This window comes from Miniopterus schreibersii (genome assembly GCF_964146895.1).
Source record: "Miniopterus schreibersii genome assembly, chromosome: 16".
Lineage (NCBI taxonomy): Eukaryota > Metazoa > Chordata > Mammalia > Chiroptera > Miniopteridae > Miniopterus > Miniopterus schreibersii.
Window position 1 is genome coordinate 22481461 of NC_138116.1, and position 23240 is coordinate 22504700.

The window sequence follows — 23240 nt, forward strand, 5'->3', positions numbered from 1 at the left end:
GGAGAGAGATAGAGATAGAAACATCAATGATGAGTCATTGATCGAGCCCACAACCCAGGCATGTGCCCTGACTGGGAATTGAACTCTGATCGCCTGGATCCCAGGTCGACGCTCAACCGCTGAGCCACACCCGGCCGGGCTCATCTTTTCTTGTACCCACCCAGGCATCAGGTGGTTTCAGAAGGGCTCGCTTTGATGATGAGGTGAAAGCTGGGTGGGGAGCCAGGGCTGATGTGCTGGCCCAGGAGAGAGATGGGGAGGGGGAGGGGGAGGGTGTGGGGAAGAAGGGGACATCATGGGCAGTGGGGACCAGCCTGAGCGGCAGAGGCACCAGGATGACTCAGCATGTTCGGGGTTGAGCAGGTGGGTGGGTAATGATGCCACTGACTGGCTCTGGAAGCTGGAGGGAAAAGCAAAATTCAGAAGAAAAAAAACACAATTCACTGCCCTCAAAGCACTCAGCACTGTGTGTGGTCACATGAATTTACTTGTCACCTCCTCTAGATGTGGGCAGGAACTGTGCCTCCTTCTTCTCTGTCCCCAATGATGGAGACAGCAAATGGCACTCGATAGCTGTAAAAATAAATGAAAAATGAATGGTTTGAGGTGCCTCGGCCTGGATGGAAACGTCAGGAGGTAGAGGAGGCATCCACAGCTGAAGGGACTTTCTGCTCCATAATTGCACCCCTCTCCCTGAAGGAGTTGATGGCGTTGCCACACCTTGTCTGAGCTGGGCCTGGGCAAAGAGCTCCAGTGCCCACGGGCTCCTAGGATGTGGCAGGCCTGGAAGTCCTCCACCTAGAGGTGAGTGAGGGAAGCAGGGAGGCAGCAAGGTCACAAGGAGAATAGCAGGGGCAGAGCCCTGGGGCTACAACCTTGGGGAACTTTCTAGAAAGGCTGGCTAGCCCTGACAGACCCTAGCGGCGAAGGAGCACCTTCGGCCAGAGCAGGCCAGGTGGCCAGTCACATTTCTGGGGGTGGTTTTGAAGTCACCACCTACCTGGAGACAGAGGATGGAGATAGTGAGCAGGCAGTGCCTGACCAGGAGGGGAAGGGGAGAAGGGGGACTCTCCAGGGCTCCCGCTCGTGGATCCTCTCTTTTTGCCTCTATGCAAAAGGGTGACGCCAGAACGCTTCCATCGGCACTGCAGGCCCCTGCGCTTTCCAAGAATGATGCCGGTAAAGCCCAGCTCTCCAGCGCTACGCCAGGAGCCTCAAATCTGTACCAGGAGCGCCCTCTGCTGGCCTCCCTGGGTCGTGCGCCTATGCTCTGTCACCTGCGAGGTATCCCTGGGGACTGGGGACAAGAGGACTCCAGACATCCTCCGCTTGCGCTTCACACCAGCCCCTTCTCCAGGGGCCTGACTTCTCCTCACCACTTTCAGCTACTCTCCCTTTAGTCCCATGAACCCCAAAGCCCAAGCGACCCAGGCTGGGCCACTGTATCCGTTCCCCTGCCTCCAGGCCAGCTAATACTAAAGTCCTTTCTAAGCTGGCCTGGGCATTACTCATGCCTCGCCCCCATTCTCCATCTCAAAAAAACCCTTCCCTGTCTGGCACAAAGCCCTCCTCCCTGCCCCCCACCTTAGGTCATTCTACTAAACCACGCACCCCAAAGTCAGCCATCTTAAACAGCCTTTCCCAGACCTAAATGTGAGTGTCGCTGAGGCAGGGCCCTGTCCACTCCATAGGGACCACCCCCTTCCTGCTGCCAACTCCCTCGGGACAGGCTCGCTCCTGTTGCACGCCCCACACAGAGTGTGGCACCCCCTCGGTTCACAATAGATGGAATGTGTCTATGTGCAAACCTCTGTGAGTGCCCAGTGTGCACATCGGTGTCCAGGTGTGCCCTGTGCATCTTGCACAGTGACTGAGTCCACCTTGGTGGGGTCTCAGCAGGATCCCCTGGGTGGGGCTCCTTGCCCAGTTTGCTCTGGGCTGAGCAGAGCAGGAAAAAGCCCACATCCCGCACCCCCAGAGGGCAGCACTGAGCAGCTCTGCCCAGCCCGTGACTTGATCCCTGGGAGAGTCCCGTGTCTCACCTGATGCTGGTACCCACAAGGCCTGGCGACAAGGGCTTCAGATCTACAGCAAGCAAGGGAATTACAACCCCAAATCCAGGCCAGTGCTAACACGCAGGGGGAGGGATGGCATGGGAAGGGGCCCTCCTCAGGGTTTCTGAAATTAGGTGGTGAGTTCACGGGTGTTTGTTGTATCTTAATTCTGAATCCTACAGGTTATAGGTATTATTTTGAATCTATTCGGTGTTACTTTTGTTGTTGTTTAATAAAGAATTGTTTCTAGGACAGGAAAGACCACTCACCCCTCTGAGTAAACTCACCTGGGGCCAACTGCGCCCTGGGGAGGGTTCCCTGGGTTTGACCATGGCCTTGGGGGAAGGCAAAGCCAGCTGCTTCCACTGCCTCGGCTTCCAGTCAGCCCCCCTCCAGGGTAAGCCACACATTCACACACAGCCCATATGCACTTCCAGACTCCCACAGTCACGCTCACAATTCTCACAGTTACACACACTCACACTCATCCAGACCCTTGCACACTCACCCACATTCACATACACACTCTGAGACTCTCACGTTCACAGTCACGATTCTCACATAGTCACACTCATAGGCAGCCATAGACTCACCCGGTCATAATCACAGATGGACACATGCTCATAGATTCACACACTTATATACACGTTCACAGACTCTCATACAGCCAGCTCACATGTGCCTTCACACCTACTCACATCCACTCACAGACATACACAACCTCAGATTCACAAACCCATACACACACTCATAGCCACACTCACACATTCACACAGACTTGCCCAGCCTCACACGAATACACTTTCACAGACACACTTTCACATGCTCATGGACACACTCGTGCACACTCACACACTTGTGCATTCACACTCACACGGCCTCTCACTACTCACACTTTACACACTCATTCACACACTCAGAGCATTGCCACTCACACACATGTTAGCCTTGAGTCCTCACAGTGGGGAGAAGGAGCTTGTACCCTCCTTGATCCCAAGAGAGATCTCTGGAATCTTCCCAGGAGACCCCAACCCCAAGGTAGAGGGTGTTTCTGCTCAGACCAGAGGCAGCAGAAACAGGGCCAGGATCACCTGACAGCCCTTTGCAAGTCCACAGACCTCGGAGGAATTCCCCAAACTTCCCACACTCATTCATTAGTTTATTCTCTCACTCCCTGACCTACGTGAGGGCCTGGGGACATGACAGGGGACACTTTGGGGAGCTCTGTCTCCAAGGAAGACACCTGGACCTCGCAAGCTGACTGAACAGGAAAGGTGTCGTGGGCACCTAGCATGTAGGCTGTGGGAGCTCCTAAGAGGGGCCCCTGACAGCCCAGGAGTCAGGAAGCTGAGGAAGGGGCCTGAGCAGGGACCTGCAAACATAGGAATCACAGATGGACACTGGCCTTCCAGGCAAGTGGCTGGCATAGGCAAAGGCTAGGTGGCACCCAGGCCTGGCACCCTCGGGGAAGAGTGAGATGTCCCAGGTGAGGGGAGTTGGCTGGGGAGAGAGAGATGGGAGCTGGGCCTGGAGAGGCCAGCAGGGCCCTCCTGTATGTCAATGCTAAGGACTGTGGGCTTTCTCTTGAAGGCCACAGGGAGCCCAGGTCAACTGTGCAAACCCAAAAAGGACAAAGCCGCTCTGCAGAGGCTGACAGCACATGTCCTGAAGCTCCAGGCCTGGCAAGTGCCCTAGCCCCCATCCCAGGACAGAGCTGACCCAGCAACCCCAACCACTGGTCCAGGTTGCAGTCATGTGCTTCCCTGACTCACCAGAGAAGTCCCCCCGAGTGAGAGAGGGTCTGTCTACGCAAAGGGTCAGAAATAAACACATAGCACCAAGAACCTGAGGATCTTCAGGAAAAGTTGTCAGCTTCTCCTAAGCAGCCTTCCCAGCCAGGCCGCTGGCCACAGCCCAGTGAGGAGCAAGGGGGTGTGGGGGCACCCCACAGGAGGGAAAGGGGCTGGGAGGCTGGCAGAGCAGAGCTGGGGACAGCTGGGGACGGTGCTAAGTTCTGGCTTCCAGCTGGGGCCCATTCCTGGACAAGGGAACGTGGGGAGGGAAGGTGGGGCCGCTCCTGCCCACACATTCCAGCTGCTGCCCCACCCTTCCAGCCAGTTCTCACCTGTTCCCACAATTTCCCAGGCTGCCCTGGGCCAGGGTCTTAGTGCCAACTCCCAGAATCCTTCAGGGTTCAGAAGCTAACTATAGGAATCCTGGTCTGAATGACCAGAAGCCCACCTCCACTGGAACAATGGCCTCCCACCACACACACACACACACACACACACACACACACACGGAACCATCCTCAGCCCCAGCACGCTGGGACAAAGTGCTGCCTTCTTGCCACGGGCCTTGGACAGGAGAGGAAGAATGGCAGCCAGTCCCTAGAGGGTCACCAGGAACAGGGTCACCCCAGAACGACAACCCTAGGGCTCACCCAAAAAAGGTTGGGAAGGAAGTACTGAGTGGTCCCTGCCCTAGCCTGCCACATCCCAGGCCAGGCCTGCACACCACTGCTCATGGGCTGATGGAGCCCGGTCTACGCCTCCTCTGCTCCCCTCTCTCCTGACCCAGGCTCCCTGGCCACCTGGAGCTCAGCCTGCTGCCCCTCATAGGTACAGGGTCCCCATCTCAGCTCATCTCAGCCTCTTCTCCCACAGCCCTGGTGTCACCCTTCCTCACCATCCATGCAGGGCAGAATTCCCACGCCCACCCTGGGCCCAGGGCCAAGGCCTCTTTGTTCCCACCAAGGCCTGGGAAGCGTTTCCTGCAGCCCAAGCTGCCCTGGGCCTGCCCGAGAAACAGCCCAGCCCTGCCTGCCACGGGGCATCATGGAGGGAACCAACCCAGGCCCCACAGGCTGAGCTCAAAACTGCTGAGGCCACAGAACAGGGTGACATGATTGAAATGCTAGCTCCACCAGCAGCCCTCAGAGAAGGGTGAACAGTGGGCAAGGCCTCCAAATCCCAGACTTAAGGAAATAGATTGTGGACAGGATTTTATGAGTGGTGGGGACTGACCTTGACCATCCGCACATAGATCCCTCCTAGCCCTTGACGTGAATGCGGAGAGCCCAGGGGCTGGGTGTGGAGGAAGCAGGGTCAGGGCTGCAAACTGTTAGCAGTTGCCCGCAGAGTGGGTGCCCATGGGCACAGGGCCCCTCTCAAAGCCCCTGTCCCAGGAATCCACTGGTCACCCAGAGCTCCAAGCTGGTGAGGACAAAGGCCTCCCTGAGAGATTGGGGGGCAATAAGCAGTATGTGCCCCCTGCTGCTTCCTGGCCTCCCCACCCCCCAGACCACCCTTTACTCTCCACCAGCCAGCATCTGCTGAGTCATGAGCAAGACCAAGGCCCAGACCACAGCCTGTCTTAAGCCTCAGCCTCCACCTCTCCAAGTGCAGAGGCAAAGGGGGGCCATGAGTAGGAGATAAACAGGGGTATCCCAACAGCCCAGGCCATTGTGGGGACTGGGGCTCCTGCAGGCTGCCCTCCCACAGCCCGCACCCCACCCAACAAGGACTTGCAAGGCAAGCAGTTCCCACACTCCGTCCCCGGCGGCTGCCAGGCAAGTTCCTTACAAGGCCATGGCACTGAGCTGGCTGGGGGTTGGCCAGGCCTGGGCGGGGCACAATACACCTGGCTTGGCCAAGCCCAGACGCACCCTGTTTGTGAGGAATGCAGACGCCGCCCGGGCTGGCCCTGGGAAAGCTGCCACCCCCCTGGCTCCCGCCGGGCCCTGACTCAGCCTGGGTGGGCCCCAAGGAAGCTGCAGCCTCAGCAGACCTGCTCTCCCGCCCCACCCGCCCTACCCATCCCACCGGCCCACTGGGGATTGAAGCAGGGGACAGAGCTTGACCGAGGGACCAAGAGCCAGGGCAGCACCCACCAGGCCTCAGGACTTGGGGAAACAGCAGAGACTCTGTTGAACGTGACCCTCTCCTGCACTGCCAGGGGTCTGCTCACAGCAGATTCCCTCCAATATCAGAGGAACTGGGTGCTCTGAACACAGTGATCTACCCCCAGGACCTGAGCCCTCCAGTGCAGACCTCGCCACTTCTCTGAGCCTCAGTTCCTTCATCTGTAAAAGGGGCCAGTGACAGCTCCATCTCAAAGTGCAGGGTTGAGGTGGTGAGGAGTGACTGCTTAACCTGGAAGCATTTGACAAGCAGTGACCAATTAATCACAGCTGTGACCAGGCCTGGAAACTTGGGAGAGGGTCCGCCAGTTCTGGGACGGTAACCCCACTCAGGAGGAGAGGCAGAAAGAGCCTCGGGTCCCACCTCTCCCAGAGCCATGGACGCCCTTTCCACGCTGCAGAGGCCTGGTTAGCCCCGTGCTCCCCACAGCACTGAGTGCTCCTGTCAGCTCTCTCTCACCCAGTGTGGGTGTCCCAAATTCCCAGGACAGGGGCTGTGTCTCCCTGCTCAGACTTGGAGCTCCCAGACGGCTAGGGCCATGATTCTCCCTCAGACAGACGGCTCCCCAGGGACTGAGCCCCCACCTGCCTTTCTCTATTTCCCATACTCCTGAGCCCAAGGCCAGGGAAACCAAAGGCCAGTGAAGACCAGAAAAACTGTCCTTCCCCTCTGCAGGGCCACCTCGCTTCCCAGGCCCTGACATCCCCCCACTTGCCCACTGAGCCAGCCCCCAAGCATGATGCCAGAGCTGCCCCGTGGTGCCCCCATCCTGACCCTGGAAACCAGAAACCTCCCATCCCCATGCTGGGAAGGAGTCCTGCTGTCCCCGGCCGGGAAGGAAGTGTTCTCTTGTACCCACCCTCCCCTGAACCCTGTGCAGAATCCTTCTGCCTGGGAGGGCTTTCCTCCTGGACATTCACTTCCATCCCTAGGAGTCAGGCACAGCCCCTCCACTGGCCCTTCTCCCCTTTCCAGGGCCTACCAAGTCCTGCAGGGCTGGGACAGGGTCTGGGGTTGGGAGACAAAGGCCCTGGCTGGCCTGAGCTTGGGAAGGGAGAGGAGGGGGTCTCCAGGTCCATGGGGCCCTGCTGTCCCTGCCCGCCTCCCCCACCTGCAGCTGGGCTTCCCCACGGCAGGGCGTCCTGCAGGCCCAGGTTGGGGCGCGGCGTTGGCAAGACAAACAGTCCCTAGTGTTGGGTGTTATGCCTCCGTTACCAAGGAGGGAGGCTGGGGACTGGCTCCCTGCCATGTTTGGGCCCCAGGCTGAATGTGTGGGTAGGAAGGAAAGCAGAGGATTTGAGGCGTGGATCTCACATCCTGCTCCCAGGCCCTGTGGGCAGGGAGGGCCGGCTGGGACTTGAAGCTCCCAGGCTGATCCAGACTTGCTCCCACCCCGCCGCCCTACCTTTCTGCTGGCTCGACACACCAGGCCCGGTGGAGTATGCTGGGGGCAGGGCAGACTCCCTGCTGCTCAGATGGGGGGCTGGGAAGCTGGGGCCCCAATAAGACAACCACTGCAATGTTCCAACACCCAGGACTGATGTTGCACCACAGCCAGGCTCAGACCATGCGGGAGAGGGTCCCAGGATATACCAGGTCAGGTCACTGCCCCACTCTGGGCCTCAGTTTCCTCAGCTATAAAGTGTCAGGAGCTGGCATGGGTGGTCCTGAGGGGCATCCCTAGTTCTCCCCATCATGAGCTGAGAGGTAGAAGACTCGGGCAGTTTCAGGGAATCCGGGCTGGCGGGAGTCTCTGGCTGTAAGGGCTCCTCACACATCTCCACAGGCCTACTGCCCGGCCCAGAACTGGCACCCATGAGTGCCAATGAGTGGCTGAGTATAGGAGCCAGGGCTGGGGCCAGGAATGGTGTTGGAAGGGAAGGGGGTCTTCCTGCTGGCCCATCAATGGCCAAGCAATAGCCCAAAGAATCCACTTGACCTCGGGTGACTTCTCACCAGCTCCCTTCCACTCAGCCCCCGGCTCTCAGACAAAAGGCAGCCTTCATTCATTAGATCATTTATTAAGCACCAACTGTGTGCCTGCCTCTGTGCTAGAGGCTGGGGAGACAGAACCAAGGCCTTTTCCCAGCGTCAGGGACACATAGCATGGTAGAGGAGGCCACGGGCAGAACCGAGAGGCTCCCATGCAGACAGGGAGGGAAAGGCTTTGGTGGGGGAAGGAGGGGGTGGCAGGAGGGGAATTAAGGATGTAAACAAGCCCTGTCGCAAAGGACACAATGAATATGGGCACTAGGGGGTGAGAGGCCTGAAAGTGTGGCCAAGAGACCGGCAGACAGGTGCGGAGCTGGTCTTTAAGGGCCTGTGGCCAGGTGAGACAGTGGGAATGGGGTCATCGCAGGGAGAGGGAAAAACCTGGTCATGACGGGGAGGGACCCATCTCCCCACAAGCAAACACTATCTCTCATTCCCGACTAAGGCTCTGGACACCCCTGGAAATCCAAGATCTAGGACTCTGCTTTGGATAAACACATGAGCTAATGCCAGTCCAATCCAGACCTGCCCTCCAAAGCCTTAAGTTGGCAAAACAAGAGAGAAAAGAGGCCTGCCCGTGCAAGTGCGCCAGCCACTGGGCCTCAGGGCCACCAGGCCACTGCGGGGGGCACGTGTGGGGGCTGGCCTGGCTGGGAGCAGAGTGACAGCAGGCCACACGCTGCACTGCCTGCAGGATGGCCCCGGGTGTGGACACTGGGTCCCTTGGGAATGAAGGCCCCTTCCAGAGCAGCTGCCCCAGTTTGTTGCCTGGAAATGTGAGATCCCAAATGGCCTCCTTTGTACTCAGGGAACTGGAACTCTGGATTTGATTGGGAAGACGCCCCATCTTTGAGATGTAGAAACTGATTCCAAAGTAACACCCCATGCAGGCCAAACAGAGTATAGAAGTAGGACAGCTTCAGAGCCTGGGGGGCCTGAGGGGCAATCGAACCAAATGGCCCTCTTGACAAAAGAGTGAACTGAGGCCTGGCCAGGTAGCTCAGTTGGTTAGAGCACCGTCCCAATACACAAGGTTGCAGGTTTGATCCTGGTCAAGGGACATACAAGAATCAACAAATGAGCGCATAGATAAATGGAACGACAAATTGATGTCTGTCTGTCTCTCTCAAATCAATAAATTTTAAAAAATGAAAAAAGAGTAAATTGACAGGTGGGGGGATAGTAAAGGGTAAAGAGGGTCAAATATATGGTGATGGAAGATGATCTGACTTTGGGAGGTGGGCACACAATGCAATTTACAGATCATGTATCATAGAAATGTACGCTTGAAACCTATATAATCTTATTAACCAATGTCACTCCAATAAATTTAATTTTAAAAAAGAATAAACGGAGGCCCAGAGGGGGGACAAGCCTGCAGACAGGATCAAGTCGGGCCAAAACCCAGGCCCCTGACTCTCCTGTGCCCCCCAGCACCCCCACCCACCTCCCAGGGGAGCACCTGGAGCAGCACAGACTGCTCCCACCCCGTCACCTGCCCCGCAGTGCAGAGCCCAGCCCAGCTGAAGGGGATGGGCTACGTGGTCCCTCGCTAATTGTCCCCTGTCCTCAGCAGGCCTCTGCCCACCCACATTTCTGGGTCCCAAGGTCTCCCACACCCTCCAACTGTCTGGCCTCAGAGCAGCCAAAATTATTCTCCCTCTCTACAGAAAAGGGAAACCGAGGCCAAAGCAATAAGGCCACTGCCCAGAATTTTTCTATAACAAGTTCCAGTCGGTGGGGAAGGAGCTCTGTGCCTACTTGCAGGTCGCTGTTACTGAGGCATCAGGGAGCAGAGGGTGAGTCACATTAGGGCGGTGAGGCTCAAAGTAGGCCCAGCACAGGGCCAAGTCCCGGGAAGCCAGGCCTCAGCCACCCAACCCTGAGTCTGAAGTGAGGACTCAGCAGGAACCCAGGCAGCCTCAGGGGTGAACGCACAAGACAAAAGGAGGCGCCCACCCAGGGGAGAGGCCAGGATGCTGAGGACTCAGTTGTTTACAGCCCCCCCACACCCACCAAGGACCCCCTGAATCCCAGCTCTCTCTCCTCTGGCATCTTCTGCTGTCTCACCTCTTAGTCCACTTCTAGCTGTGGGCCACAGCCAGGTGTAAAGTGCCAGCCTTCTGGGGGTGGACGGACAGGTAATAAACAGAAGCAGCCCCATCTAGACTGTTCAGTGCCCCAGAGGTGCTGAGGAGTCACCCATATTTTCAGCTCTGTGACCAGTTGTGTGCCAGGGGACAAGGGATGAACAGAGTGTGGGCCTCCCTATGGTAGCTCAGGACCCAGTGGGAGAAGAGAGTCAGAGCAGCCAGGACCTTAACAGCTTCAAGGGCGGCGGGAGAAGAGAAGCCTCCTGGGAGGGTCTCCTAGCCCTGGGATATGCATATGATTCTCTCAAAATTCAAATCTGATCTTTTTTTTCAACTTTTTATTTGTATACAGAAAAATGCACAAATCATCCCAATACAACTGGATGAATTTTCACAGTGAACCCACCCATGTAACCAGTACCCAGATCACAAAACACTTTGAGTGCCTCCTAGAGCCCCCTGGACACCCCCTCCCAGGGACTAACCCTCCCCCCCCCAGGAGTCACCATTACTTCTAGAAACATAGATCCATTTGGCACACTTTTGTGCTTTACAAACCTAGACTCATATAATATGGCTTCTTTCATGTCTTCTTGTTCAATATTATGTCTGCAAGATTCTCTCACTGCTAGAGAATCCTGCTTTGTGAACAGCACATTCCACGCAGGGGAGCTTGGGGAGCCCAGCCCCAGCCTTGCTCCCACGGCAAGTGTCCAGAGCTTAGAGGACCTAACAGGCCCCCTCCTCACCCAGAGAGGCTCAGTGCTTCTCTCCAGACGTGCTCCCAGGATGGGCAGTGAGGAGCCAGGCCTGAGTCTGCAGCCCAAGGCCTCGCCCAACACTCCAGTCCTCCATCCTGTCCACTGCTCCCCAAATCCAGACCAATCCTTCCCATGTAAGAGAGAGAAGGAAAGGCACCAGAGAGATATGCTAATGGCATCCAAATACAAATAAATGCAAAGGAGGGAATACAGTCAATAGTATTGTAATAACTGAATGGTGCCAGGTAGGTAGTGGAAATAATGAAGAGATCACTTTGTAAAGTATATGATTCTCTAACCATGACGCTGTACACCTGAAACTAATACAAAATAATATTGAATGTGAAAAAATAATAAAAATTTTTAAATAATTAATAAGTTTTTAAAATAATAAATAAATGCAAATGGGCCCAGACTCCCTGAGTCAATTTGGACAGTGGCTACAGTGAGTGGAGAGCGAGACCTCCAAACTCCACGTGCGCAGACCACCCGCTGCGTGTTGGGGCTGCGAGGTGGAGGCCCTGATGTGGGCTCAGCCCCTGCCCTCCAGGAGCTCACAGACTGGCAAGGAAGGAGACACAGACCCACCGGACATGGGGACTCAGTTGTTCTGGGTGTGGCCTGAGACTCTGCATTTCTGGCCGGCTCCCGGGGGTGTCGATGCTGCTGGTCTCAGGTCGCTGTGTGAGCCAGGAGGCCCGCACACAGTGCCTCTGGGAGCACGAAGGGCCTGGGGAAATGCAGGCGGGAGAGTGGTTAGGGATGCACCTGGGAACTAGCAGGCAGGATCGAATCCCAGCTCTGCCTCCTCCTCACCATGGACCCCCACAAACTGCGCAAGCTTTGGGCCTTTGTGAAAATGTGTAAGCAGGGTCCGAGCCATCTGCACACCGAGGAAATGTGCTTCCTGAAGGAGGGGTGGAGAGCATGGGAGGTAAATGCCACCTGCTCCTCATAAAACTGAGTCAGAAGAAAATCTCAAGGGAGAAAGCCCAGATAGTAAAAAGGCGGAGGAAACCATAAAGACAGAGGAACCATGCAGTGAGGAAAGTGATCTAGAAATTGACAGTGACCGTGTGATTGAACCAGACGCCATGCGCCTCAAGAACTGGGAGATGAAAATGTAGAGATAACCGAGGGGATGATGGATTGGACAAATGATAAAAAAAAGCAGCTGCCACCGATGCCCTAGATGATGGTGAATACAGAAAGCCATTGACCTGTTCACAGGCGCCATCAAGCGGAGTCCTCGCTTGGCCATTCTTTGTGCCAAGAGAGCCAGTGTCCTCACCAAACTACAGAAGCCACATGCTGCCATCCGAGACTGTGACGGAGCTACTGAAATAGATCCTGATTCAGCTCCGCCGTGCAGGGGGCGAGGGAAAGGTTTCTGGGCCATTGGGAAGAGGCCGCCCATCTTGCCCTTGCGCGTAGATTGGATTATGACGAAGGAGCCAGGGCAGTGCGGAAAGGAGCTCAACCAAGGGCCCAGGAAATTGCAGAACGTCGGAGGATGTTTGAGCGGAAGACGTGCCGAGTGAGAGGTCAAAGAAAGAATGAAAAGGGTTAATAAGGATGGGGAAGAAAGTGAGAGAGCCCAGAGGCAGGAAGAAGCCAAAGGCCACCCAGACCTAGCTCTCCGGGGGGAATGCCTGGAATGGCAGGAATGCCTGGGCCCAGTGACATGCTTAGTGATCCAGAGGTTCTTGAGGCCATGCAGGATCCAGAAGCTATGTGGCCTCCCAGGATGTGGCCCAGGACCCGGCAACCATGTCAAAATAGCAGAGCAACTGGAAGGTTATGAATCTCATCAGTAAATCGTTAGCCAAGTTAAGAGGTCAAGCGTAATGACCTTCTGACAAATAAAGCCCTTGCTGAAGGAAAAGCAACTTGGATCACCCAGTGGGTGTCACAATAATACAAACCAGCGTGCCTCCGACCTCCTCCAGAAGAAAGCTGGTGCTTTGAAGAGAATCCCGACCCCTCTGCCCCAAATGCAGCTGTAACTTTTTTTTTTTTTTAATATATCTTTATTGATTTCAGAGAAAGGAAAAGAGAGGGAGAGAGAGAGAAAGAAACATCAATGATGAGAGAGTCATTGATCAGCTGCAGCCCACAACCCGGGTATGTGCCCTGACCAGGAATCAAACCCTGATCGCCTGGATCCTAGGTTGACGCTTAACCACTGAGCCACGCCCGGCCGGGCTGTAACTTTTTTTTTTTTACTATATCTTTATTGATTTCAGAGAGAGGACGGAAGAGGGAGAGAGAGAAATATCAATGATGAGAGAGTCGTCATTGATCGGCTGCCTCCTGCACGCCCCCTGCTGGGGATCAGGCGGCAACCCGGGCATGTGCCCTGACAGCGAATCTTCTGGAACCATGATCTTCTGGATCCTAGGTCAATTCTCAACAGCTGAGCCACACCGGGCCTGGCGCAGCTATAACATTTTACAGTGGTTTACCATGAGGGTATTCTTTCAGATAATGTTTTCCTACCAGGAATTGTAAACTTTAAACACTTTTAAACCTTAAAAATATTTAAAAATGAATTTAAAAGGTGTGTTAACCCTACATTTTTCTTTACTAAAAAAAAAAAGGAAGAAAAAGACAGACCGCATTGTACAAATGAGAAAGAATGAGGGTGTCACACAGCCTTCCAAACCTGCTGCGGTTGGGACAGACCCCCACTCCAGGCGGGGTGACCCGCCTCCCTAGTCCAGCGCGCAAACCTGACCCGCTTTCACCGCGCACCTGGCGGAGCAGCAGCGCCCCCTGCCGGCGGTCGGGGACTGGCAGGCGCGCGCTGAGCCCCGATTCTTAGCTTCTGCCGCCACCTGGTGGCCTTCTCCGGAAGCGCAACCAGAGGCCCAAATAGGGTGGAGTCCGTGAGAACGCAGGGCTGGTACAGTCAGGTTTCAAAGGCCGAGACAAACAACCAAATTATTCTGGGCAGCGATTGAAGCCTCCAAGCTACTGTTCACTGAAAACATTTCATCTTGTCCCTGTTTGTTATTTGATTGATGAGAATACATGTGACGGTGCCCAGCTGGGTGCCTGGCACGAGTTAGATGCTCTGAATCTCCAATTCCTGGGTTGTTGAGCAAAGAACATGAGTTGTGGCCAGAGGGTGGTAACAGGGGACTTGAAGGTCTGCTGACCCACGTCCTCCGCCCATGCATTTGGCTTTGCACTGTTCCTTCATTCTTTCTTACCTTCAGTCACTATGCACTCATTCTTTCAACAAACATCAGCACCAAGCAAGCGCTGGATTGCTGGAGAAATACCTGAGAGCGGTGTGGTCCTGCCCGAGGAGCTGACACCCTGATGGGGTAGACTATTCCCAATAACTGCAGTAAGGTTCAACATGGAGCCACCACAGATCTGGGGAGAGGCAGGCATGTCTACTGCTTAGGCTCCCCCATCCTATGACTGGGCAGTTTTCCTCATTCTGGGATGAAGTCAGCCACCCTTTAACCTCCCTGACCCACAGGCTCCTGTTCCCCTTGAGGCATTCACAGGTGAAGTCACCTCCCTGTCCCCATGACAACCTCTCACCCCATCACAGCCTCATGGGCAGAGGCCGTCTCAGGGCAGATGAGAGCGTGTTCTGGAACCAGGCTGTGGGTGGAAATCCCTGCAAATCCCTTTACTGGCTATGTGGCCTTGGGCCTGGTACTTAACCTCTCTGAATATCAATTCTCTCCACTGTCAAAGAGGCATAACACTGCTCACCTCAGATACGGTGCCCATGAGAGGGATGGTGATAAGGACTCTACCCTTATTCCTTGGTGCTCCCCCAGAGCCCTGGACTAACCTCTGGCATATGGATCATGGGTGTTGATTACCAGGGGATGCTCCTCCCAGTACAGTGCCTGACACTTGGTGGGTGTTCAATAGCATTAGTTGAACGAATGAATGATTACTGTGGTGATTACAGGCAAATCCACAATTGCCACTAAGGACACAGGCCAACAACGGCAAACGGTGACAATACCCACAGCTCCTGAACTTAGCCAGCAGTACCCAACCCCCACCCTATCTGTTCCCAGGTGAACATGCAGATGTCCACAGCTCAGGAAGATAAATCCAGTCAGATAAGGAGCTAGAGGAAACCCAAGACCTGGCCCTGTGCACTCTGGCACCCTCTGCTGGGCAGGCCCGGCGCCACCCCCACACACCCCAGCCTCCCTGAACCCAGAAGAGACCTGCCAAGGAGAAAGGCTCAACCTCCAGGGCAGTGCCACCCCTTCCCTACACACCTCCTCTCCCAGGGGGACCCCAGGCAGCCCCTGACCCTCAACAGACATCTTTGCCCTTCCTCTCTCCTGCTCCAATGGCAAACATATTTCAAGCACCCCTGACTCCCTGCTGTCTTAAGTTAGAATCATCAAATGCTGGAGCAGGAAGGGACACAGTAGTAGTAGTAGTAATAGTAGTAGTACAGCTACCACTGATGGGCATCTGTAATTTGCCAAGTCCTGCCACGCCACAGCCTTTTACCATCCAGGAAGGGGAGCCCCTCCGTCCACGGGTGAGCAGCTGCAGCCAGACTGAAGCTTACTCAGGGTCACAGGGCAGAAATTTCAAGAAACCTGGTGTTTTTCATCAGCCTGGATGGGGCTCCTCCTGCCTCAATTAGGGGAATAAGTGGACCTTGAGATGAGGCCAAGGCCCTCTGTGTCCCCAAAAACTTCACCTCACCCCTTCTGAGCCACGGTGAATCCCAGAAAGGTAGAGAAAGTGGTGAATGTCAGGTTCTTAGTGCAGCCATCATTTTACCTTCTGGAAAACTGCAGGAGGGCTGCGAGAGGGCAAGAAGGTGAATGTTCACGGGCACTTGCCACAGGCTGGACTCTGTGATGGCCCCTTCCTGGTACACCGAGACACAGGGCCCAGACCGCAGCGCAGAAACAGGCCCCAAATTTCCCAACCCCCTGCCTGGCGCCCCTTCCACACCATCTGGGTCTCTCTTGAACCGGAGACCACACTACAGGCCGCTAGCTGGGGCCCTACCCTAGGGAGAGGCCCCTCCTCCGCCCCCTCCTGGGGACCGGGTTACAAGTTAGGGCTTTGGTCCCTGGGCAAGTGGAAGGACAGCCTCACCTGTCAGGAAGCCTGGCCTATGCTGCCATCTTGTGGTCTCCGCAGGAAGTGAGCCTGTTCCGCAGGTCTGAGTTGGGCAAAAAATTCAAAGTAACGCTTGGGTTGAGTGAAAAGTGGGCAGTGCGTTGGGGCTGCAGGGATACAAGGAATAAGGCACAGTCCAGGCCCTGAAGGAGCTTATACTCCAGCACGGTGGCCTCCAAATGACATGGCCCAAAACTCAACTCGGCGCCAGATACCCACCAGAGTAGGTCATGCAAACGGTTCCAAAGACAGAGGGGGCCCAGGTGCGCTAGAGGAGGCCCAGGAAAGGCTTCAGGCAGCACGTGGCGCTGGCGCTGGGCTTAAGGGGCAGGTGGATGTGGCAGGGTGCTCCGGGGGAGGGACCGCCTTGAGCAAGGCAGGGAGGCAGGAAAACATCGATTCTAAGAAAAATCCAGTTTTAACCATTTTAAGTGTACAGTTCAGTGGCATTAAGTACATTCACGTTATTGCGCATCCAGCACCACCATCCAGAACCTTTTCATCTCCCCAAACTGAAACTCTGTCCCCATGAAACAGTAACTCCTCGCTCTCCGTTCCTCCAGCCCGACAACCACCATTCTGCTTTCTGTTTCTATGACCTTGACCACTCTAGATACCTCACATAAGCAGAATCATATAGTATTTGTCTATTTGTTTGGCTTATTTCACTTAGCACATGTCTTCAAGGTTACTCCATGTTGTAACGTGTGTAAGAAAGAATTCCATTCCTTCTCAAGGCCGAATAATATTTCATTAATGGATATAGATCATAGGGTAATTTTGTGTTTAGTGTTTTGAAAAATTGCTGTACTGTTTCCCAACCCTATATGTTGCTTCCCAATTTTTACACAAGAGGGAACTGAGAATCAGACAAGTGAGGGTTCTTATAGGAGGTAGCAGAGCCCTGAGCCAAGGACCTGTGCCCCAGAGATGTTTCTGGTTCGGAGGGCCACTGCGATCTGGACACTCCCTCCGAGGCAGACCTGAAAATGGAAACCCTTGAAGTGAACTAAGTCAAGATAGAAATTTAGGCGTCACCTTCATAGATGGGGAATGAGTTTGCCACGGAAGAAGGAAGGAATAAGATGCCCAAGGGAGCAGGAATCAGAAGTTTGGGGCCTTGTAGTATTACCGGTGTTGGAGTTCTGGGGTTCCCCAAGGTAAAAATAGAGAGGAAACCCCAGAGAAGCTTCCAGACAGATTTTAAGTTATGCTCAAGCACAAGGGAGGCAGCACAGAGGAAAGGAAAGTCGTCTGAACTGGCTCAGGGGCTGGCTCTGCTTGGCTGCTTTTTTTTTTTAACCCTCACTAGAGGATATTTTTTTCGTTGCTTTTCAGAGAGAATGGAAGAGGGGGAGAAGGAGAGAAAGAGAGAGAGTAGAAAGAGAAACATGGATGTGAGAAAGACACATTGTCTGGTGGCCTCCCGGCTGGGGCCAAGGGTCAAGCATGCAACCAAGGTACGTGCTCTTGACCTGAATTGAACCTGAGACCCTTCAGTCTGCAGGCCAATGCTCTAACCACTGAACAAAACCTGGTAAGACTGCGTGGCTGCTTTTATAAGCTGACATGGGCTTGTGGGGAAAGTCTGGCTCTTTTGAAAAGGGCAGGCTTGCAAAATTTTTTATTTCAAGGTTGGAGGACTTCCTTTTCCAGGAAGTTACTGTGTCGCCTAGTAATTATGTTAGCCCTGGGGACAAGATGTAAGACTGCTCATCACTGCTCCCCTAGGAAGGTTGAATAGTGGTCAAACCTTGATCAACTGCAGATGCGGGTCAGTAGTTTAAGCAGGGAGATAAAATCAGCTACCTCTGAGTTTTTAAGTAGGCCAGGGAGTGGAAGGGTGGTGACATTTTTTACTCGAGTTCTTTCTGACCACCTGGTCTTAACTTGCCTTCCTGGTCACCTTGTATTTCCTATTCCTGGGCCCAAATCCCTGAGCTGTCTCAGTAGGAGTCGAGAGAAAGATAGGGAGCCAGCATCGAAGGCAAAGGGAGACTGCCCGTCACTATAGCCAGTGGTTATCAGGCCAGGCCCCCTATCAGGCAGCTCTGCAAGCCAATCACAGCTTATTAGGTGCTGTGTGACCTTGGTTACTGACCCATTCTGAGCCTCAGCCTCCCCATATATACAACAGAGATAAGAAAAGTACCTGCTTCATTGGGTCAGTGTGACAGCTAAATGTCACATGGATGAACAGGATTTGTAAAGCCCTTAGCAGAGATCTGAGAGAGCATCACAGAAGTCCAGGGACAGAGGAGGGTGAGAAGTCACTGGGAGAGAGGGGTGAGGACCTCCCTCTAGAGGGCTGCTGGAGGGAATGTGAACCAATTTGTCTCTGGAGGACAAGTTGGCAGACACCTTAAAGATATGCTTATGTACTAACCCAGAAACTCCATTCAGAGGAATTTATCCTAGGAAATATACATTGAATTATCAATATACACTGAATGTTCATTTAGTGTTGTTGATGAGAACAGAGGACTGGAGACAATTTAAATGTCTAACAAAAGATCAGTTACATTATTTATGCAACATTTAGATTAAAAAAATATCACAGCCATTAAAAATGTTGCTGTAGAATTCTGTATATTAGCACAGAAAGAGACTCAAGATATATATTTGTCACTCTTTTATTATGGAAAACTTAAACCATGCACCAAAGTAAAAAAAAAAAAAGATATAACAGACCCCCATGCACCCATCACCCAAAGTCAACAATTATCAACTCATGGACAATCTTGATCTGTACCCCCACCCACCTCATATTAATTTTAAACAAATCCCAAGAATCATAGCATTTCATACATTTCAGTATGTAGCTAGAGAGAAAAACCCTTTTTCTTCAATGTAAGCACATGCAATCATCAACTGAAAATAATTAATAATAATTCTTTAATGAAGGAAAATTGTTTCTCTAAGACTTCTGACACCAAATGTGTGGTTTTCTAACCCAAGCAATTCTGACACTATCTACCTGGAGTTAGCACAGGCCCTATAGGTTAAAGACTCAATCCCACTAGACTGCCCCCCACTTCCAACGTCAATCACAAGTAGTGGGTCCCCTGGTTACCCACAGTTCTGTCTGGCTTGACTACAAATCCGGGGTTCCCACAGCCCCCTCTCAGATTTGATGATTTGCCACAATAGCTCACAGAATGCAGGGAAACACATTATTTACTATTACCAGTTTATTATAAAGGCTATTTATTATAAAATATAATATCCAGATGAACAGCCAGGTGGAGAGGTAGATAATGCAAAGTCTGGAAGTTCAGGAGCTTATGTTCCCATAGAGTTGGGGTACATCATCCACCTTGCACATGGGTGTGTTCACCAACCTGGAAGCCTCCATGAACCCTGTTGTTTAAACTTTTTACGGAGGTTCCATTATGTAGGCATGATTGATTAAATCACTGGCCATTGGTGACTAATTCAATCTCCAGTCCCTCTCCCTTCCCCGGAGGAGGTTGGGTGTGGGGCTGAAAGTTCCAACCCTCTAATCCAGGGTTGGTTCCTCTGGCACCAGTCCCCATCCTAAAGCTGTCTAGCCCCAGCCACCAATCATCTCATTAGGATAAATAAAGACACTCACCACTCGAGATTCCAAGCATCCTAGAGGCTCTTGTGTCAAAAACCCAGGACTAGGAGTAAAAAGTGTCATAAATGATGTTCCTAGCACCCCTATCACTCAAGAAAATTACAAGGATTTTAGGACCCCTGTGCCAGAAACTGGCAGCAGAGACCAAATATATATTTCTTATTTTACCATAATATCACACTTAATATAATCAAATCTATGGTTATTATTTAATTTTTATAAATGACAACTTATAAATGTCTTATAAATGACAATATTTTAAAAACTCAGGCCCAGCCGGCATGGCTCAGCGGTTGGGCATCAGCCTATGATCCAGGACATCTCGGTTCCATTCCAGGTCTGCGCACAGTAGGGGGGCCGCAGGAGGAGGATCATCAATGACTTTCTCATCACTGATGTTTCTCTCTCTCTCTCTCCCTCTCCCTTTCTCTCTCTGAAATCAATAAATATAGATTTTTTTGATTTTTTTTTTAAAATTCAGGATCCATGTAAAATCCACACAAAGCAATTGGGTGTGTGCATCATGAGTCTTTGAAACTATAAGAATCTCCCCTATCTCTCTGCTTTCCCCTCCCACAATTTATTTGTTGTAGAAAAGATCACTGGTCCTGGAAAGTTTCCAGTCTGGACTTTGCTGATCGCATTCCCGTGGTATAATTCAGCATGTTCCTCTGTCCTCTGCATTGCTTGAAACTTGCTAGTTAGACCAAAAGTCTTGATCACTTTTAGGGCTTGCTCCTCCCTCTCAGCAGTAGCGATTCATAGATGGTCCTAGGGAACCGTGCTGTTTCTCTTTCGGTGACTTTAACAGCCATTGATGATCAAGCCCAGATCCATTCATTCATTAGGGGTTGCAAAATGGCCATATTCTAACTGTATCATTCCTTCCTCTTTTATAACCTGGAATACTTCTATAAAGAGAATCGTGCCCCTCACCCTCCCACACACATCTACGATTTGGTTCCACTAAGGCAAACTGTCACAGGAAAGGCCTTTATCTCCCTACCTAAGCAAGGCCACCTCCCCCTCATCCCCTCTACGGGGGCTCCTGGAGGGCTTCCTGGAGGAAGAGAAAGGAGAGGAGGGGAAGGAGTGGAAAGCAGGATGGAGAAAGCACATGCTCTGCCCGCAAAGAGGCAAAGGGGAACTGAGCAGGAGTTCCTGCCTTGGGTTGGCAGAAGTGAGTCCCTGGCAAGGGGAAAAAATGTGAGAACAAGAAAAAAGCCTGGCTGGGTTGGGGAAGGAGGGGGGAGGCTGGTAAAGTGTAACTGACATACATACAAAAACGCACTAGCATATAGGGTCCAGCTTGACGAATTTTCACCACCTGGATCAAGATCAAGATCACTTCCAGCCCCCCACAGGTTCCCTCATGTTGAAGGGGTGATGCGTTGCCAGGAGAACCCCACAGGGTCAGAACCAACTGACAACTAACACGCACATCTCACACTGGGGCAAGCTGAGCAAACCCAAGTGGCAAGAATAACACCTTCATTCGCTGGAAATTTGTGTGTGTGTGTGTGTGTGTGTGTAGAGGAGTAGGCAGGGGAGGGGCATGCACCATTCCAGCCATTCACATACACAGGTGATAGCTCCCAAATAAAGAATGCAAGAAATGTCACATTTGACTTTCTTTAAATCAAGTTAAATCCTGTGCCAGTTAACATTCCACCAGGCTGCTCAGAAATTATCTTGGATGTGACAGGGGCTCCAGTGTTCCCTAGGACTCTCTCTAGGTCACAGGGTTCTGTAGCACCAGAGCATCGGGGAGGCACCTTGGACCAGATCATCCACCTGCCCTGGTTACCATGGAGACACCTATTTCCACAGAGGATGCAATCCCTTCCTGGCGGGAGATTCTGCTGCTTCCGTGCCAAGTCTGGGGCCCTGGGGAGTTTTATCGAGGCTGAGGGTCCCCAAGTGTCCCACACAGCCATGCGCCATTCTGAGGGGCTTGTTCCTGTCCCCACTGCTCTGAGAGGCGCTCTCGCTCTCCCTCCCCTCTGGGAATTTGGTATAATTGATTTAGTGATTTGATAAAGTTACATATTTATCCTGTTACAAATATTCTCCTCCTCAAATCCCCCTAAAGAGACTAAGGGAAAGGAACCGTTGTCCCTTAGTACAGAGGAGGAAAATGCAGGCTGGGAGAGACTGAGTCGCTCAGGCAGGAAGATACTCAGGGTCAGGTACTCCAGGGCCTGTGTTCTGTCCCCTGCCCCTGACTGCTGCGGCCAGAACCTCAGAACTAGGGGCAGAGTCATGATTGAGACAGTGTTAACAGAGGGCTCAGATGTCACTTTGAGACTAATTCACCCTAGCTCCATCACTACTCCACAAGCTCCCAGGGCCAGACCAGCCTCTGCACTGGATGGTGAACTCCTGCAGCCCCTCCTTCAAAATGCTCCCAGCCTGGGAGCACTGAGCTTTGGACGTTAGACCTAGGAAAGGCCTTAGAAATTACCTGGTTCTCCTTTTATGGGAGATAAAACACAGCCCTGAGAGGTAAACAGACCCCTGCAAGAAAGGCTGGGAAATGTGGCTTACCCGGGGCCACCTCCCTGCCCTGCACCAAAAGGCCAGGTCCAGAAGCTCCTTTTGAAGCCCAGAATCAAACCTTTAAAAAAGAAATGTGGCATCCGGCAGGCGTGGCTCAGTGGTTAAGCATCAGCCTATGATCCAGGAGATAGCGGTTAGATTCCCAGTCAGGGCACATGCCCGGGTTGCAGGCTCGATCCCCAGTGGGGACACACAGGAGGCAGCCGATCAATGACTGTCTCATCATTGATGTTTCTATCTCTCTCTCTCCCCCTCTCCCTTCCTCTCTCTGAAATCAATAAGGATATATTTAAAAAATGAAAGAAAAAGAAAGAAGAAAGAAGAAAGAAAGAAAGAGAGAGAGAGAGAGAGAGAGAGAGAGAAAGAAAAAAAGAAAGAAAGAAAGAAAGAAAGAAAGAAAGAAAGAAAGAAAGAAAGAAAGAAAGAAAGAAAGAAAGAAAGAAAGAAAGAAAGAAAGAAAGAAAGAAAGAAAGAAAGAAAGAAAGAAGGGAGGGAGGGAGGAGGGGGGAGGGGGGAGGGGGGAGGGGGGAGGGGGGAGGGGGGAGGGGGGAGGGGGGAGGGAGGAGGGGGGAGGGAGGGGGAGGGAGGGAAGGAGGAGAAGGGTGGCAGAGGTCATAGTCTGGAGCCATCCCTAGTAACTAAGCACCTACATTGTATGTCCACATGTTCATTTGATAAGCACTGAGCACCCACTGTGTGCCAGGTACCTATCACACATACACAGTAGAGTTCACAGCCAGGCAGGGAGACAAACAAGGGAAGGCAGGGCCAGATTCATGGATGTCAAGGTAAGAAGGTCCAAACCTGTACAGAATTTTTATAAGCGTTTGTTTTGAGCCAAAGTGATGGCATTGCCAGGAAGCAAGACCCTCAAATGCTCAAAAAAGGCCAGTTTTGCCATTCCTTTTATACATTGGGGATTAAGGAGGGAACATAAGGTGGGCTCAGCAATTTATGTAGGCAGTCCAAGGAACAGGGAGGCACAAGGCAGTGTGATAGACGCCAAAATAGTGAGGGCGCAAAGAAGGGCTCCCTCCAAACACAGTCTTCTCAGAAAAACAGATAACCCCAGCTCAGTCCGGAAGGATGAGTGGGAGATGCCAAATGAAGGTGTTAACAAAAATTCC

The 23240-nt window shown here is 52.8% G+C and overlaps 1 long non-coding RNA gene and 1 pseudogene across 2 annotated transcripts in view; one reads left to right on the top strand and one right to left on the bottom strand.

Annotated features, from left to right (window-relative positions):
* Positions 1–23240, bottom strand: part of LOC308569055 — a 26009-nt gene continuing 2769 nt past the window's right edge. Inside the window, exons 2-4 of the long non-coding RNA XR_014000546.1 lie at positions 15930–15996; positions 496–573; positions 1–400 (exon numbers count right to left, since the gene is read on the bottom strand). This is a non-coding gene — a long non-coding RNA (uncharacterized lncRNA). The remainder of the gene's footprint in view (positions 401–495; positions 574–15929; positions 15997–23240) is intronic.
* LOC308568995 (hsc70-interacting protein pseudogene) lies at positions 11641–12671 on the top strand (annotated as a pseudogene). Its single transcript has one exon. The product of its transcript is annotated as a hsc70-interacting protein pseudogene (transcript).